The sequence below is a fragment of the Mesoplodon densirostris genome, chromosome 3 (assembly GCF_025265405.1).
Source record: "Mesoplodon densirostris isolate mMesDen1 chromosome 3, mMesDen1 primary haplotype, whole genome shotgun sequence".
NCBI classification, from domain to species: Eukaryota; Metazoa; Chordata; class Mammalia; order Artiodactyla; family Ziphiidae; genus Mesoplodon; species Mesoplodon densirostris.
In genome coordinates this window covers 24,242,240-24,258,622 of record NC_082663.1, presented here as the reverse complement: position 1 = coordinate 24,258,622, position 16,383 = coordinate 24,242,240, and positions in this window count along the sequence as shown.

Sequence of the window (16,383 nt, the reverse complement as noted above, 5' to 3'; positions counted from 1 at the left end):
GTTGGTACCACTCCTGATGAATATAGTTTGTTTGAACTTCTATATGATCTATTCTGTACCACAACATCTAGCAGAGTTCTTTTTAATATTGTTGAGTGTCCAACTATTTCTATATTTTTCCTTCAGTCCCACCAAAAAGTGATGATCCTTTCCAAAAGGCTTGAATTTCTCTCTTTCCCCACCCCCCCTGCTCCTGCTGTTCCTATCCTCCTAGGACAACATTCAGCAAGCTGCCACATTTCATGGACTTCAGGAAAATTCTTAGCTACTTGTATTTCAATTTAACACACTGCCCCAATATACTTACAATACTCTGACATCATTTCCTTTTTCACAAGCTTCCCCTCCCCCTCCTCTGTTTCTAGGCAGGGAAACAGAAACCACATTGGTTATTTTAACAAAGTTCAACTAAAGAATTATTTGAACGGGTAGTAGAGGACTGAAAGGGAAAAAAAAAAAAAAGGGAGGTGGGCACCAAGGATTCAGAGAGACAGTAACTTCAGGAAACGGCTTCCACCTGTAGAGTTGGAAGGAACAAATGGATGAAGTTAAGAGTATAGATTTTGAAAATTATATTAAAGACACTGAAGAGCAGAGACTGAGAACTAGGAGACAAGGCACTGCCAAACTGGCATGAGAGCCAGGGTCTAGTAGAGTACTGAGATGTTCTCTTAAAAGTTCAGCCACATCACTAGGTAGGGTATAAGATATGTGTTGTTGGAGTAGTATGTTAGACATGACATGGTATAGATGTTGAACCAATTGTCATTTTATCTTGCTGAGATGTCAAGAGATAGAAGACTTGCATCCAGAAATCAAGGTGTGATAATAGGACTGACTTGTATTATCATCACTGTCAGTGACCAATTGAAGAATTTGTATTCCCCATCCTTTATAGTATATGAGGGATTAAGGATCCTGACCTCTATGAGGTGGAGGAAGTGAATCACTCCATGAACTAAAGTTATGAATGCTATCAGTTTATTTGGGGCTCTCAGTGCAGATGGATCAGTAAGGTAAGGCCTTGCTCTACTGGTGGGTGAACTACCTGGTAGATAATGGGTGCTAGACTTATTGCTACATAATGGGGACAAGGAAGAGGAAGTCTGGAACTCAGAAAATTCACTGGTGACAAAATCACTGGCAATGCATTTACTGTGGCCTGAAAAGGGCTAGGTAAGCAGGTGGTTATAAACATCAGACTTCCATGTCTGCACCACTCTCCTGAACAAGGAACACAAACAACTGACGTTCTAATCCAGGTCAAGGGTTGCTAGAGAAAGGGGATGAGCATTATATACCATCTTGGGAGCAGTTGCTGCAGCAGGGACTACAGCTTGTTCCACTTAACACCTGGTGTCACATCATTTTTAGATATTTTTAGCCCTTAATTTAAAGCATCGATAACAGAAAGGACTCAGCATAGGGCACAGGCAGATCTGAATGATGCAATGGATGGACTTGGGAAGTGAATGTGGATGCACTGCCTTGTATCTTCTTGGTCACTTCTGAATCCAGTTGAAGCCCACAAAGATATTTTCTATGCACACTGACAGCAACCCACCTCAAGCTCTCCTGTCACTCTTCTGGTCTAATGGAGGGCTTTCTAAAGTGCCACAGGAACTAGCTAGATCTATTTGGTCTAAGATTCAAACCTTGGGACCGAGACACCCACCAGCTGGTGTTGGAGGCTCTGGGGAGGTGTAGAATCAGTTCTAACTGGAGTCCACTAATGGAGTCATTGCTGAATTGGTGCTGACACAATCAAGCAGGAGAACAGTAAAGAGCGGGTGGTTTATGCATCCTCCAGCTTGTCAATCTTCCCCTGGTGTTCCTATTGGAAGAGCTAAACTGGCAGCCAGCTAACAAAGGAAAGACGTGCTGGCAGAGTCCCCATCTTAGCAGCACAAATTGAATAGAGAAGGATGACAATATCTTAAAATTAGCATATTCTTTTAATGTTCTCCTGATGTGTTTCTTAGGACTCTGATTTTATTTTTTTACACTAAAACAGTCTGTTAACCTCTGGTAAATTATTAGATGGTGAGAATGCCTTTGAGAAACATGTGTGTTTTCCTGGGAGATAAAATACTGTTTTCGTCTTCTAAGGGTTTTAACAACCAAGTAATATAGACTAGGAGCTTAAGCCATCTTCTGACTCTATCTTTACATGACAAAGAGAGGAAGCTCTGGTGTCTCTTCCTCTTCCTATAAGGCCACTAATTCCATCATGGGAACTCCACACTGGTGATCTCACCTAAGCCTAATTATTCCCCAAATCCCTTCTCTAAATACCATTATATTGGGTGTTAGGGTTTCAACATATGAATTTGGGGGGAACATAAACATTTAGTTCATAACAAATACCACAGATATAATTGTTGGGATTTTTTACATTGTAGAATGAGGACATGACAGATACCATGCCATATGGACTTATCTACTCTCCCTGAAAATGGACTTTCCTTGTTCTCTTTGCCAGGCATAACATTGACACCCAGTAAGACTTTTCAATTCAAATTCGTGGAGAGTTAGCTATAAATCTGTTTTTCTCACCTATTTGTATAATTGTAAGTATTTTCTAATCAATTCATTTCAGAAGAAAGTCTCTCTAGGCTCTGTCTTAAATTGATTTATAGAATCCTTCAAATACTGTGTTAACAAATATAGAGTTACTAACAGTTTACGTTGCAATCCACTGAAGTAGATGGTGGCAGGGGACACCTTGTGGTCAAAGCAGCAAGTGAATTTCTTTGAACAAAATTCAGAAATATCAGAACATGATCATTTTATATGTAGAAGAAAATGGAGGAAAGATAAATGTAAGACACAAAAGACATAGAACTAAAAAGAAGCAATATAATTATTACCTATAAGAATCTCTATCAGAATTGACCTACACAATCCAGAAGTGAAAAAAACAATTACAAAAAATGATAGCAACAAAGTCTTTTCATTTAAATATCCCAGTTTTTGGTCAATGTAAAATTATTCAAGGGTACCAGTATCTATCATCTAAGTTCTCATTTCCAATCATCATTAAACCTGGTTGTGTCTTCTCATATTCCCTTCCAACACTGTACTTTAAGAATAAAAATAAGAAAAAGTTTTTTTTTTTAAAAAAGAGAATTATTATGACTCTTGATTCACGGCATAGGTTAAACATTTTTTGTTATATAATATTTGCTTCTATCCATTTATATCTATCTGTATCTTTTATTTATTTTGTAATTATATTGCTGAACCATTTCACATTTTCTGCATGTTGTATATATCATAAAACTTCACTCTAGTTATGTATCTTCTAAGTATATTTTCTATGAAAAAGTGATGTCATTATTACATGTAAAATATTTAAAAACTGTATAATTTAAATCTCGCTTCACATTTACATGTTCCCAACATTACCAAAATTATAGTTGTTTTGTTTATAAATCTGGGTTCTGTCAAAAATGAAAGTATTATAAGTGTTTGTTTTGTTCTTTAGCTTACATTTTTTATGGCCTTTAAAAATCTTTCTTCACATTTGTTATGAAAATTTTCTAATGTATAGAAGTATTAAAAGCATCTTAAAATAAATATTCTTATACTTACCACTGATATTTTATCATATTTTACTTTTTTATCACAAATCTATTCATCACTTCATCCATATTTATTTCATTCTACCACAATTGGCATTGGCCAACTATTTTACCTTTGACAATTGCTCAAAAGTCTGCAAAATGTGCAGATGAGGTTGATGGTTGGCCAGAGCATCCAGTGCTAAAATGACTGCCTGAAGTGTAATTAATTGTGATGACCCTTGGGTCCCATTTTATATTAGGATTTCCTGGTTAATGTATTGAAAACAGCCACTTCTTGCTGTGCTCCATCGTGTTCATTGATGGTGATGCCATGTGTAAATTATATGAACCTTGTTCTCTGTTTACTCAGTTAATCATAGGACGTTCCTTAGGTGGCCAAGAGGTCTGGGAAAGGAGTGAACTCCTACAGCAACATGACATCTGTCAAAGAAACTGCAGGTAGAATATACAAGAAGGTCCATATTTACCTCCATCCTGTAGCAAGGAGGCTTCAATAACTGTGCTGAATTTGTGGTTGCTGCTTCAATGATCTGAAGCACACTAGGTAGTTTAGCATGAAGGATAAGGAATTGTCACTATAATGGCATGTATTGTAGGGCCAAGAGGGGCAGTTTCTTGCATCAGAAACCCATGGGCAATTTCTGGCATCAAAATTGCAGGCTAAACTCTAAGAATTAAGAGATGAAGTTTCTAAAGCCTCTAAAATAAAGGATGTTTTATTGGCACTAATGGAAGTGCCTGCATGAATTGCTGTATGTACAGATACTAGCACCTTTTGTTGAAGGGAGTCTCATTCAAGACGGGCTGATTTGCTACTAATAGAATAAATTGTCTTAAGTAAAATTTGTAAATAATAAATATTTTTCCTCCAGGACCACCCAAAAGATCCTAACAGATACTTGTCTTGTTTTAACATCATGGGTACTGAGAGGGTCAATAGCTGTTAGGGATAGAGTATCCCTCAGTTGACAACATAGTTTACAGATATTTAAGTGCAGTGATGGGATTTGCTATGTGTAGGGCAATGCCCATCCCTTTTTGTGAGTATCTTTATATCCTGAAGGAGTCAAGTGAAACTCCTCAGAGGAGGATGCCATCAGTGCAAGTTTATTCCTGTACTCTTGAATACAACTGGATGTGGTTAAGATCATGCCTACAAAGATTGTGTGAACTATCAGAGCTACTGGGGTAGCCCATGGATACCCAGGTAAAAGTACATAATGTATCTTCATCTGAGATGTTGAAATAGACACTGAAGAGAATACATTAGCCTGAACTAATAAGAGCAAAATATTTACCAGTTGCTGATTGGATAGTCAGTAGTCTCAATAATATTGATTATGGGACTCTCAACGAATGGGACCATGGCACCATGGCATTAAGTGGCATTAGCTGTGATAATCCATGTGAGCTGCCATTCATCTTTTCCAAGTTTAAGACCAGCTTGGACTGTAAATAGAGAATTAGTAGAAATAATCACTCCTTCTTTGAATAAATATTGTACAATGAGTTTCAATCCTTGAGAGAATTTACACTGGGCCATATTAAGTATTTTATCTGTGGGGGAAGGGCCAAGGGGTCTTACTTGTCAAGGCAATTTGCAAGTGCCAAATTAAATTTAATTTTAATTTATCATTCATTGGATCCATGAGTGTCCATGTGCACCATGGATTATTTTAGAACAATGAGTTCTATGACCTTGGAAAATTTAGGCAAGGTAATACTTACAATAGTTAAGGTGAGGCATAGCTATTTGTCCTCTATTTTTTGTTCATTAACTTCTCTAAGATTATAATGGCACTTCATTTAAATTTAGTGGGATCTCCAGGTATAACTGAAATTTGAGTCCCTGTATTGTTTAACGCCATGAATGACTCCCAATTGTGCATTTTGGTAGATGTTTAAGTTAAATCAGAGACTATGTTTTAGAGGTGCAAAACCAAATCTGTGCCTTGTTATTTGCTGTATAAATTATTTTAGTAAACCCTGTATTTTTAGTTGGTTACATTTCTTTCTTTCTTGTTTTTGCTATTGTCACCCAGCTCATATTTATGTTTCTTCCTCCAGAGAGCCTCAAATCAGTACCATCAGGGTTAAACACCTCTCCCTTAGAAATGGTTGAATTAATTCCTTGGCTCTGGTGCCATGTATTCTTTTCCTTATAACCTTAGGATCAGTTTCTTGTTTGGTGACAGAGATGTAGGTAGCAATGGCAATACAAGTTATTTTGTAGGATCCTAGTGAGCCATCTGCTTTTCCAAATGTGGACCTCAGGGAACCAAATAGGGATACTTTCCTCCACAAAAGCAATTATCTGATGGGCCTATATATCAGACATGGTCTACGTTTTTCACGTGCGTGTTCTGTAGAATGGCAGCCAACACCAGGTTGAGACACACACACAAAGGTCATAGGGTAGAAATTGTTCCTCTGAGCCTGATGTCAATCATGTGTATGCTGGAATTGAGATGCGCAGTTTCATCCAAGACATACTGATAGCTCTGGGCTAAGTCACATGACCCAGGGTCACTTTAAGGAGGGCCTCAGTCCTCATGTCCCAAATGCCAATTATCAAAACTTCTGGCTTAGGTTGAGTAATATCCATAACAGAGGCTGAATAGAACTCAGGAAATACAGCACAACACAGCACAACTTAAAGTGTAAGCTAGCCAACAAGAAGCAGCTCAAAGTACATGCTTTGATTAGGCAACAGAGTCAGTTAGCAAGCTAAACAAGAGAAGAAAGATTCCAGGCAGTGGTGATCATCATCTAAACACCCTGATTACCCTGCCAATTGTTGCAGCCACTATGCATAGGTAGGATGGACCCCACCCTCCATTCAGAATGGCTTTAGACGTTAAGACAGATGACACCAAATGCACACACCAAAAGGGTATAAAAAGACTCATTACTCATATAATGAGGTTTTCTGGGGAATTCCCTGACATTCCAGTGGTTAGGACTCTGTGCTTCCACTGTAGGGGGCCCAGGTTCAATCCCTCATTGGGGAACTAAGATACCACAAGCCACGCTGACCAAGAAAAAAAAAATGAGGCTTTCTGGAGATAGCAGGGTGACTCATAAGTTGGTCCAAAAATGAATTGAGGAAGCAGATACAGAAGACTGGCTTGGGGTTTCTATTGCTGTTAGAGCATAGGTCTAGAGTGAGGATTCCCACGTGGGCAGGGAATTTCTCACCAGCACCAAAGGAGGGAGGGTCCAGGCTTCCTTAGATTTGCCAGGTGTGGGGCACAAGGGAAGGAGAGAGAGGAGACCTTAAAATATGGCAGCAGTAAAACACCAAAAAATATAATCAGGCTATTTATGACAACTGTGCCTGGAAAGTAGACAATACTAAAATGTTCTAGGAAGTACCCAGAGTTACCAGTGATTTTTAATTTTATTATCATTTCTAAACAGTGCAATATATTCTGCACGGATAATATTAATTTAAAGCAGGAAACCAAACTGGTACCTTCTTGTGATATAAGAAAATAAGTAAATATACTTCTATGATATTCTCAGCATATATACATAGCTCATATTTTTCTCAAAATTAAATCTGCCTCTCTGAATATATATACAGATAAATACTACATAGGATTATTATCAATATTATTAAATTTTATTCAATCTTTATGCTTTTTGAAACCATAGATTAAAGTGATTTAGTTATTATCTCATTCATTAACATTTTGCAAGCACTTTTCAGGAGTGTTTAAGTGATTTACTTAATGCTACCAAATAGGAGCTAGAATATAAAATTCTCAGTATATTGCTCTTCTGATATTATGTTCTGGAGAGTGACAATGACTTTACCCCACTAGGATAGACAATTCGTTCATATTTGTGATGAATATAATAAGGTGCATCTATGTATTTTGCATTTATAATAGAAAAAATCATTCTATAGTAATATCTTACTGAAGGGATTAATTTATATTAAACTAAATGCAAAATTATATATCTATATATGACATATATGGAAAGAAAAATACTTTTATACTAAACATATTTAGGAGATTTTAACATTCACATTTAGATATAAAACTCACTAGCTCATTTTAATCAGCTATGATCACCATTTTACCTTGTAATACATGTATTCTAACTCTAAAGTACTCAATATTAAATTAAATTATTCATTCACTTCCCCTAAGCATACAATGACATATTGCCTAACTTAATATTAGTCTTTTTATTAGTTTAATAAGATAGTTCAATATCTTAACGTGTTCAATTAAAGAATAGTTGCATTCATTCACAAAAGTACATTAAGTTTTATTGTGAATTCAAACCCCACTGATCCTCCAACCACAAAACATAAAAGTAAAATCTACAGGCATACCGTACATATTTAATATCAATTATTTGGTTCTTCAGTATTCAAATCTGCTGATGAAATACATTAGAAAATAATGAAACCTAAACTGAATCAGTCAAATAATCTTTGTATTTTCAGGGCTCAGGTCATTTTTATATTTAAGAAGAGATCAGCTTTCACTTTTTAAATTTTAATCCCCATTGTAATTCAAAGTTGTTACCTTAAATCACATGAAACCATGATGTCCATTATGGCAATCATTAGCCACATGTGGTCGTTTAAATCTCTTTCAATTAATTTTAAACTGTCAATGCTTCAGTCACACTAGCCACATGTCAAAGGCTCACAAATGGCTAGTAACTACAATATTGGACAGAGTAGAAAAAGAACAGAAATTTGAATATATCAGAAAGGTTATAAGAGATGCAAGATGTAAACTGGGGACAAAGTACAAGGAATACAGAGTGTTTTACTGTAAAATAGGAGAACAGTTGTTGGATATCCATATACTATGCATGTAGATTAGAGATTTTCAATTATGTGTATCCAGAAATTGTTAAAAGTATATCACAGGCTGTTTGCAGTTTATACACACATCTGACATATTTTTAAATAGTATTTTGAATATTTCATTGATTAATTTTCATTCATTAAAAAATTCAGAAAACATAGAAATCTACAAAGAAATAATTCCCAAAGTCTCAGTAATGGAAATAGTCCATATTAATTTGTTGTAGTATTTTTTTCTAGAACTTTGTTTTTTCTAACATAATTTTAAAATAATTACTAATTTATCTCTTACTGAATGCAAAGTTTCAAATATTATGTTTATACAATATATATAAATCTCAAGTTACCACACATTTTCTTAAAAAAAGATTATTACCTGTTTTACATAGTTGCAGTCACAATATATAAATAAAAGCTCTATACATAATTTTTACTTATAATTCTAATATAATAATTTTCTATCAAAATTAGATTTTTGTAATTCCACATTTAAGCTATTGTCATTTCTCTGATTATAAATAGTAGAATATTAGAAAACACTAACATTACCCTGAGAAAAATCATTCATGGTCTTATTATATCTGTTCGTGTATCCTTGGAGGGATGCTTATTCAAAGCAATCAACTTCCCTCTTTAAATCTGTTCTGCTTATGAGAGATTAGTTCCTGGTCTTAGTATGTGATTTTCTATTCCTCTTTAAGAATGTGCTAAAAGTTAAAAGCAGCAACTTTAACATTATGTCTGAAAAGCAAGGGGGATTATTACTTTTATATGAAAGGATGAAATGTTACAGCAGGATTACTCTGCCCATTAGTAAGAGATAAATTCCAGAAGTGGTTGAATAGGACTTTGAATATTCTTTCATCTTTCACTGATTAACTATCTTGGAGAGAACTGACATGTGAATTATGGAGAAAAATACAAAATTATGTACCAACATCATGTTTATGAGGTAATATACAGATATATATTTCTAGAACTGAAACCAATATCATAATGCAGGCTTGTTATATTTTCTACAAAACTAGAGACATGTCAGTTTGATTTTCCCCAGAAACAGTCCTGAAACAAAGACAATATTACAGATAGATTTTGGGGAAGTGATCCATATAGTACAAGTGAAGGCATAGAAAAGAGTGACAGAGGAAAGAGAACAGCCAATAAAGTGTGATTTTATGAGTAAGTTATGAGATGGGCAATTTAAGCTCAATCTTCTTGGAAATAACAGAGAAACTATGTAGAACGTCCTCAGAATTGTTCTAAGGAAGTATGAGAAGATAAGGATATTTAACCTCTGGCTTTTGTCCTTCATGAATTGAGTGTTGACTATGACAACCTTAAATCTCAGGCATTCCAGCCCTATCCAACTGGTGAACCTAGCTAGCTCCCATGGTGCTATAAGAAGCCCTCAGTCAAAGAAGCAAAGAGACACATGTGTCTGAGTTAGAAAGCTGTCAGTGTTGAGGGAAAATGTCTTCTGCAGATTTACCTGGACTCAGAGGTGGCTAAGACAGTACAAAGCACTGCATCTACACTGACTTTTATAGTTCACCCATTGCAGCATTCAAATCTGCCCATGACCTACATTGATTTCTTTCTGTTATGGAAACTTTACAGTAATGGCTAGCCATAGTCTTGAAAAATGATAACACTTGAAGGTAAGTCCACAGGCTAGAATCCCTGTGCTGCAACTACACCAAAGACTGTAGTTAATATTTAGTTTCTTTCTTGTAACCCTCATCTTTGGCTAGCACTTCAGCTGGTTGATTTTTGTTAATATGTTCAGAAGCTTGTAAAGGTACTCCAGTGAACCCTCTGTGTTCTAGATTTATTCTTCCTTTTCACTTTTATATAGGAACATCCATAGAACTTTGTTACACAGGCAATTCACCTACCAATAGAGTAATGCGCTCTTTTGTTTTATTTTATCTTATTGATTGATTGATTGATTGATTGATTGCTGGGCCAGCATTTGGAGACCAAAATGACCTGAAAGTATCCCTAAATTTAGTTCACTGGAAGGGATTTTCTCCCCTTACCCAAGCTCCACATTGGTACACATATATAACATCACATCTACTACACTGCTTCATCCACATAATTCCCATTTTGATGGTTTAGATGAAATTTTAAGCAAATAAACCAATGCTCTATTGGCTAGTAGTTGATGTGGTTTGTAGTAGGACCAAAGGGTCCCTTTTAGACCAATTTAATCTTCACCCTAAAATAGATCCATTGTCCTAAGGGGATGTTATATGTGATTTTACACTGCTATATCAGGCAGTTTATCATCTCTCAGATAGTAGTTTCACAGAAGCACCAAGAACAAAATTATCAAGAGCAGGAAAAACAATTCCATATCCAAAATAAATGTCAATCCAAGGGAGGAAAATTTGTTACCTCCTCTAAGATGGAAGTTATCTCATGTAAACAACTTGACAAGTGATTGGTCTTCTAAAAGAATTATATCACATTTATAATTCAGTGCTGGTCTTTGAAGCTGACAGACTAAACATTAACAGCTGCCATCTGTAAGATAAGCCATAGTGAGAGAGAACCCATGTGGTCGAACCTGTCTAGTTTACATTCATATCACCATGGCTACACTATGCATGGGACTATTTTTTAAACCCTAGAGTAGCTTAAGATAAAAACTGATTAACATCCACCAGATGAATTATGCTGTTTTTTCAGCAGCACTACTGCAGTGGGTACATTTTGTTGGGTATGGCCATTATAATAAAGATTCTCACAGTTTGTACCTACACCTATCCTTTCATACATATGCTTTTATCCCAGGCTCACTGATCAGATCATTCCATTTTGCATTTTGAAGTCACTACCACCAAACTATTGGCCATCTATTCAGTTTTGCTCTTTAAAGCCACCACTACTTGTCAAACAATTGGCCATTGCCTAAGTATCTATGCAAGCCTTACAGAACACTTCTACTCTGCAAAGTTGATGACTAAGTGGACTGTTCATAGCATTAAGATTTTCCCTCAACCTGTCATTCAGAACCATCCCTGAAATGTGCTTAGGGTGACAGCAGTTCATTTCCAGCTTTTAATAACATATCAAGCCAACTAATTTGCAAATTAAATTTGAGTTCCTTCCCCACTGTATCTGCTTGAGCCACATAGTAAATTGTATCATTTCCATTTCATGAAGGATCACTGCCTGTCTAATAATATGTCTTGTAAAAACTTACAATAGCCAATTCATGAAGGGCATATCTGATTTTGTAGTTACTTGGTGCTCCATAATCAAGACCTCAGATTCTAGATGCACCAAGAGCTTCTTTTCCAGCATTGGGTAGTTCTTTTTTGCAGAAGGCATGATCTTATTCTGGAAACATAAGGGTCTGCACCATGACTCTCCTATAGGTTATTGTCCCACAGATAGCCTTATCTACGTTGAGTACCTATAGCATAATTTTGCCCTCTGGGTCATGTGGCCTGAGTGGAATGACAGGTTACACCAGACCCTGGCTTTGCTACAAAGTCTTCTTCTTCTTTTTTTTTTTTTTTGTGGTACGCAGACCCCTCACTGTTGTGGCCTCTCCTGTTGTGGAGCACAGGCTCCAGACGCGCAGGCTCAGCGGCCATGGCTCACGGGCCCAGCCGCTCCGCGGCATGTGGGATCCTCACAGACTGGGACACGAACCCGCGTCCCCTGCATCGGCAGGCGGACTCTCAACCACTGCGCCACCAGGGAAGCCCCTGAAAAGTCTTCTTTTATTGAGACCTATTTAAATATGAAATCCTTCCAAGTGACTTATTAAATTGGATAGGGCCATATTTCCAAGTATGCTATATACTGCTTTTATAATTTGCAGATGCCACCAATTATGAGTTTCTTTCTTAGCGGTAAGATGTACAAGGTGGAGTCTTTTCAGGGTACATATCACTGGACTCTGAAAATCTTTACCAATATAGCAGACTGCCAAAACTTTGTGGATTTTATCTCACATGATCTTGCATGCTTGTGTCTAAAGAGGACAACCAGATACTTCCCACTTTCTGTGTATCATGCTTAATTAGCAACACAAATTTAATAATATGGACTTCCATAATGTTTTACAGAATATCAAGATGGCCATGGTCCCTCCAGATTATATATTGAAATGGAGATTATGGGAAGTAACTTCGGCCAGAGCTAAGAAAGTTGATGTATACTATTATTTTTCCTTTGTGAATGTGAGTGACCTTTTTTTTTTGATTGATTTTTCTGATGGAGATGGAAAAGAAGAAAATTACCACATAAATATCCAATTACCAAATGCTAGAGCCTGTGTTAATCTGTCTATTAAAAATGTAATATTTGATATAACAGCTACAATTGGGGCTAGTAATTGGATAAATCTAGAATAGTCCACTGTCATTCAACATGATCTGTGTAATTTTTTTAGGCACCATACTGATGAACTGAATATTAATAGCATGTAGACTATCACAGTGTCTTTTAAATATTCGAGAGTAGCAATTCCTACTATCTCACTTAGTATATGCCTGAGTGAGGTGATTTCAGGAACTTTTAATTAACCTTCTTACCATACTGACACTTATTCCACAATTAGAGAACTAATGTGATAGTGCTATGATTTACTGCTAATTATGGCTCCACTCAGAAGACACACAAATGACCATAGAATTAATCCATGAATCCACTGTAATCTTTGTGAGATGGCTGTGAGATAGGATTTTTTTTACTCAAAATTATTTAGTAAGCCCCTACTATAAATCAAAATAATAACATTTCAGGTTCTTTTGATACTAAGCCAGGTCATAACTTATATTTAACAGACATTGGCATATATGGGTATTTATTTTCTTACTGTACAGTTGCTCTGGTAAATAGTCTTGTATCTCTTTAAGGAAAAGATTAGGGTAATATTTATTATATGATCATGTGATAGTGTCACAGGGTCCTTCCTGAAAAGAAACAGGTCTCTTCAATTGTTTTTCAGATCATGATTTTCCATTATGTCAGCTGACATCTGCCTTGTGGTATCCAGCTTTGCTAATTTTTGGTTCCGTAATAAGCAGAACCCATGTTGCCAACTCATTAACATTGACTTTTTAAAATAACATGGTCTATTTACCCTTACAATAGATTCTTTTTTTTTTTTTTACTTTTCCCCCCTTTTATTTTTTTTTTAAATTTTTATGGAGTGTAGTTGATTTACAATGTTGTGTTGTTTCATGTGTACAGCAAAGTGAGTCAGTTATACATATACATATATCCACTCTTTTTTAGATTCTTTTCCCATATAGGTCATTACAGAGTACTGAGAAGAGTTCCTTGTGCTATACAGTAGGTCCTTATTAGTCATCTATTTTATATATAGTGGTGTGTCTATGTAGATTCTTATGTATCAAAGCTCCCATACGTTTCAAATGCTGGATATAGTGAATAAGCCAATGCATCCTATTTTTCTTGTACTTTATCCCAATCTACTATAGGTAGGAGATTCAGTAATTGTTATTCCAGAAACCCATAGATTATCACCAAGCCACTTAACGATAGTGGGGTTCTTATTGCTATCTGTATGTGGACTGATTCAATTTCTGAATGCCATTCTGAAAATATAAAGTTACTTCTGATACCCAGTCCCTTGCCTTTGGTTCCTTTAAGAGCAGAACCTGAGACAAGGAAGTAAGTTTAGGCAGTTTATTTGAGAGAGAAATTTATGAAGCTCAAGTACGGGAGAGGAAGAAGTTTGACAGGCAAACAGGAATTCCATTTATTAATACCTTAAATGAAAAGTTTGCTGACATCAGCAATTGTGGCTTAATTCATTGGGAGCCCTATGAGGAGCCATGAAGAATGAACCTCAGGATTGTTTCAATAATAGGTTAAGTGGAATTTTTATCTCTTACTTCTCATCCTCCAGTTGTTGATGATTCTGGTTTTGTTTAGTCGTAGGATTCAGAAGCAGAGCAGAGGGCATAGAGGAAAAAGTTGAGATGTTTATTTGCCTCACTACCTCACAGCTCTTTTATGGGTTTGTCATGCCTATGTTCCCCTTCCTTAGGCCACAACATAGGTCGGCTAGCACCTCCCCAAAATCTATAGCTGTAGCAATTAGGAAAATGCTTCCTCTTCCTCACTCCCAATTAGTCAGGATTCTCCAGGGAAACAGAAACAATAGTGTCACCGGCAAAGCCTGTTAACAATTCCTGGGAAATAAAAATAGAATGTGGGTAATAAAGTAAAGTCTAACCTTTTTCTTTTCCTTTGTGCTTAGTAGTCTCACTTGCTCATAGGGTGCTGCAGGCAGAGGCCTTGGCCCAGGCACCTCAGACCAGAGTTCCTAGTGCGAAGTGGTTGCGGTGACACCTCAGCTCCCGGATCGTACGCAGACGTGCTACACGTGACACTCAACTCAAGATGGCGGCACTGGGCCGTGTGCAGAAATGCTGCGCCCGGCACTGCGCTCTGGAGCCTGAGAGGCACAGCTGCGCCCACCTTTGAGAACTCCGCCCTCTCCCCTCCCCGCGGACAGAGCCCTAGAAAGCAGCCCCGCCCACTGCCTGTCTGGGAGAGGGTGCACTTGGATCTCCATTCTTTGATAAAAAATAGAGCTTTCTTTTGCTTCTGAATGGATCCCGGTCTCTTTCTAGTGACACCAAGCAGGAGGACTCTTCTTGGGTCCCAGGTAGTCAGTAACACTTGTTTTTGGTTTGTTTGTTTGTTTTTTGCGGTACGCGGGCCTCTCACTGCTGTGGCCTCTCCCGTTGCGGAGCACAGGCTCCAGACGCGCAGGCTCAGCAGCCATGGCTCACGGGCCCAGCCGCTCCGTGGCATGTGGGATCCTCCTGGACCGGGGCACGAACCCGAGTCCCCTGCATTGGCAGGCGGACCCTCAACCACTGCGCCACCAGGGAAGCCCAATACTTGTTTGTATTAAAAGCTTGCTGCCTCCTGAGAAGCTTACTCTCTATACAGAACACTTCAGTGATTAAAGAAATCCAGCAAATTATCATAGAAAGATCATGATCTTTCAGAAATATCTATCGCAATCATTCAGTTTGTAGCTCATTGTGTGACTGATCCAACTTCAAGCATGTAAACTAAAATACAAGGATCACATCTTTTTGGTTGTTGTTTGTTTTTTTTAATGCCACACCGGGGATGGACGTTTGCTTTACTCAGCGCAGCCATTCAAATGCTAATCTCTACAAGAAACACCCTCACAGACACACCCTGAAATAATGTTTAACCAGCTATCCGGGCATCCAATAGCCCAGTCAAGTTAAAACATAAAATTAAGCCTCACACTCCTCTTGCCACTTAAGTTCTTGGAGTAGCAGTGACTTCATACTCTGGCTAGTTAGTGCTTAGTAACTTCCCTGTCTGGTACACTTTCTCAAAATTTGTAAACAATCCTTTTTTAAAACTATTTTTATTAAGTTCTTAGAGTATTTCAACTACTTATATTCAGACAGTAATAAAAGCAAATGGAGAAGAGTCAAAAATCGACCAAATGAATGATCTGCTTAAGATGTTATAGGTGACATTGCAACTAGACATTGCTAGGACACCTTTGGAAGAAATTCTGAATGATGAGGTTTTTCATCATTACCTTAAAATTCACAGATTCAAATGGAGACAACTGGATGGATATAACTAAGTCAATAGTCAAGATCTATCCATCAGAGTATGTGTGGAGGCATTAACTAACCTCTCCCACTACTTACACATTTCAAGAAACATTACCTTTCCCCAAATGAAACAGAAGTGGTATTCAGTTGCTGGTAAAACTCTTGGCAAAATGGGCTTTGGAGAGCATAAGACATTATAACTGGCATGAAATCTATCAATCCATTCTAATTTGATAGACATTTGAGTTGTTTCCTCTTTATTTTTGACTGATGTGAACTTTTAAAATGTTTTCCATTTTTTCCCATTTTTAAAATTTATAAATAGCAAGCTGTTGTGAACATTCTTTTTCAAGTC